The sequence below is a fragment of the Balaenoptera ricei genome, chromosome 7 (assembly GCF_028023285.1).
Source record: "Balaenoptera ricei isolate mBalRic1 chromosome 7, mBalRic1.hap2, whole genome shotgun sequence".
NCBI lineage: Eukaryota > Metazoa > Chordata > Mammalia > Artiodactyla > Balaenopteridae > Balaenoptera > Balaenoptera ricei.
This window is the reverse complement of record NC_082645.1, coordinates 102,677,754-102,681,820: the sequence shown is the minus strand read 5'-3', so window position 1 is coordinate 102,681,820 and position 4,067 is coordinate 102,677,754.

Sequence of the window (4,067 nt, the reverse complement as noted above, 5' to 3'; positions counted from 1 at the left end):
ATCTCAGGGAGCTGTGGCAGGCTGGCTGGAGGAGAGCGACCTTTGTCCCTTCCCCCCCCCCCACCCCAGGAACTGCCTTCACCATATAAGGGAAGACAGGGCCCCAGAGAGAGAGAGAGAGGATGGGTGAGGGGGTGGGGAGGCAGGTGCCCGCCAGGTCCCTGGGAGCCAGGAGCCCAGCGACTGCCTGACGCCCAGAGCCAAGGTGCCCCACCCTTGGCTCCCGAGCAGGCGCCCAGGGATGGGATGCGTTTCTGCCCAGGGCCCAGGCAGAATGGGATGCAGGTGGACAGCATCTGCCAGGAAAGATAGGGGCACCTGGACACTTCCTCCCTTCGACCCAGAGGAGCCAGCTCTGCTGTCCTCCCTCCTTCCCTGGGGGAGTGGCCCCGGGGTGGCGGAGCCCTGGACCCAGGGATTCCGGGCCAGGGGTTCAGACTTAGGGCCCTTCCAGGACATATGGGACACTGGCACCCCTAGAGGTCGCGCGCTCAGAGGGGCACAGTGCTCTTCTTGTCTCCCTCTTCAGAGGCGCTGGCTCCACCGGGAGTTTTTATGAGCCGCCATAAACCGTTGCCTTTGGACTCCGCTCTGCTGCTCTGTCCCAGGAGCCACAGCTTCCATTTCTGAACCTGATCCTGGGGGGCTTCTCACTCAGGAGGGGAAAGGATCGCAGCCCTCTCAGGGGCGGGTCTCACTCAGAAGTCGGCGTCGCCCACAGACTCAGCACCCTGGGCAGCTGCCCCCAACCTCCACCGCTGCAGAAGTTCTCCTGTCACCTCTGAACTGTGGTCCTTAGGAGGGTGCGCTGAAGTGGGCTGGGTGAGGGCAGCTGCTTCTCCTGACCACACCTTCCCAAGAGTTCTAGAGACCAAATGTACATTTGTGTGCACACGTGCGCGTGTGCATGCAGGTGTGTGTGTGAGCTCACGCACAGTTTGGTAAGAGGAATAAACACACTGCAGGTGCTATTTTGTTTCTAAAAAAACACATTTTTGTGTGAATAAAAATTATATGTTCACTCAATCATACAGACAGGCAAAAAGGAAAGGAAAAACTCATTTATAATTCCACTACAGAGATAAATCTGGGTAATTTATTTTGGAGTATTTCTTTCAAGTTATTGCCCAGTACATATGCAGTGTGTGTACTATATGTATATAATATCTATCTATCATCTACCTGTCTTCATATATATCCTTTTTACTGTGACATGTTACATGCTAATTGGCAGTGTCATTTTTTTTTTTTTTAATTTTATTTATTTATTTTTGGCTGTGTTGGGTCTTCGTTTCTGTGCGAGGGCTTTCTCCAGTTGCGGCGAGCGGGGGCCACTCTTCATCGCGGTGCGCGGGCCTCTCACTGTCGCGGCCTCTCTTGTTGCGGAGCACAGGCTCCAGAGGCGCAGGCTCAGTAGTTGTGGCGCACGGGCCTAGTTGCTCCGCGGCATGTGGGATCTTCCCAGACCAGGGCTCGAACCTGCATTGGCAGGCGGACTCCCAACCCCTGCGCCACCAGGGAAGCCCGGCAGTGTCATTTTAATTGTCTCATGATAATCCACTAGATAGATAGCATAGCTTATGTAAGCAATAGCTCATTATTGGACTTTCGAATTATATCCAATTACTTGATACTACTAAGAATGCCGTGATAAGTATTCTTATTGCTAAATCTTTGCCAATAGATTGTATCCATTATTATTTATTTAGGATAAACTCCTAAAAGTGGGATTGCTGGGTCAAAGATGTGAATAGGTGAGTTGCCTTCCAGAAAAATCGCATTAATTTATAGTCGCACCAGCACTACAGGCATCTGCCTGTTTCCCCAGTACCAGACTCCAGCTTTTAAGAAAATTTCTGTCAGTTTGAATGTCCAAAAGAAAATTGTCTTTGTGTTGATTTATATTTCTTTGATTACCAGTGAGATAGACTATTAAAAAGTATATTTATTGTGGAATTCCCTGGCAGTCCAGTGGTTGGGACTTGGTGATTTCACTGCCGGGGCCGGGTTCAATCCCTGGTCAGGGAACTAAGATCCCGCAGGCCGAGTGATGCAGCTTAAATATGTATATACAGGCTATGCCTTCTGTGAATTTTTAATTGATTTGTTGCAGTTGTTTATATATTTAATGTATTAAGGTTGGTAACCTGCTTGTAATTTAGGGTATAGTTTTCTCTAATTTATTGCTTGCCTTTTAACTTAGCCTTAGAATTTTGGGGGAGACCTTTTTTTTTTTTTGGCATGCGGGATCTTAGTTCCCCGACCAAGGATTGAACCAGGGATTGAACTCCACTCCCTGCAGTGCAGGCACGGAATCTCAACCACTGGACCGCAAGGGAAGTCAGGAGAACATATGTTTTTAAAAATTATTTCCAATTTCTTAATTTTGATAAATGTCAAACATATAGAAAAGTAGAAATAATAGTATGATAGTATAATAATAAACACCCATGGACTCAAGAATTAACATTTGCTATATATATATATTTGAAAGTTGCAGATATTATTATACTTCAGTTCAAAATATTTGTCATACATCTCTTAAGAAGTAGAACAATCTCCTTCATAACTGTAATACGATTTTTGCAACTGAGAACATTAACAATTATTTCTAATATCATCTTCCATGAAATACATAATCAGATTTCTCCAGTTGTCCACAGGAGGACTGTAACACCTGGTTTCATTGATCCTTGATCAAATCAAGATCATGCATTTCCTTTGATTGTTATGTCTCTTCAGTATCTTTTAATCTAGAAGAGTCCTGCTACTTTTTTCTATGACATGGGCTTACCCGAGTCAAGGGCAGTGTCTTGTAGAGTGTTCACACTGGGATTTGTCTTTCTTTGTGTATTTTTTTTAAAATTTATTTTATTTATTTATTTATTTTTGGCTGTGTTGGGTCTTCGTTGCGGTGTGCGGGCTTCTCTTGTTGCGGAGCATGGGCTCTAGGTGCGCGGGCTTCAGTAGTTGTGGCATGTGGGCTCAGTAGTTGTGGCTCGCGGGCTCTAGAGCACAGGCTCAGTAGTTGTGGCACACGGGCTTAGTTGCTCCGTGGCATGTGGGATCTTCCCGAACCAGGGCTCGAACCCACGTCCCCTGCATTGGCAGGCGGATTCTCAACCACTGCGCCATCAGGGAAGCCCCTCTTTGTGTATTTTTAAATTTGTTCCTCTTCCTCCTGTATTTCCCACAAACTGAAAGTACCTCTAAAGGCTTGGTAGGTTCTGGTTAAACAAGTTTTTCAAGAATATGTGAAAAAAGACAGTGTTTCTCCAACTGTAATATCTTAAGAATCACTGGGGAATCTGTTTGAAGTGCAGATTCTGATTCTATAGGTCTGGAGTGGGGCCTGAGACTCTGCATTACTAACAAGCTCCCAGGTGGTGCTGATGTTCCATTCGGTGGACCACACTTTGAGCAGCGTGGTCAAAGGTGTTGCTGTGTACTTCACACTGCCTGGCATCAGGAGGTATATAATGTCAGGTTGTCTCAGCATGAGTGAAGGCGAAGTTTGATCCCTTGATTACGGACCGTGGTGATTGTCAGATATCGCCACCTTAAAGGCACATTTCCCCCTTACAATTAGAGGTCATATTGGGGTAATCTTGGGGCAATTAGAAGTCATCTCCAGGCACTGGCAGAACAAAAGTTTCAGATTATTTACCACTTTCTACTTCTCCTTTTGTAATATTATTTTGTAATTCCTTTGTTAATGTCTGTTTTTCCCACAGTGTCTGTTTTGCTCACTGCTGTACCCTAGTGCCTGGTACAGAGTAGGCATGCAATGACTGTTGGAAGGAAAGAAATGGAATTTGTGATTTCTATCTTTGATAATATATTTAGAAAGCTGTTTTTAATTTAAATAGATTTTTATGTTTAAAAATTAATAAATGTACCTGGTAAAATAATTCAAAATATAAAGATATATAATAAAACGTGTCCCTCCCATCTTAAATGACTCCCACCCAGTCCCCCAGCTCTGCTCCCCACAATTAGCCACAATTCCCATTTCTTGTGTACCCTACGGAAGTATACAAAATTATATATGTATATTTGTGTCTACT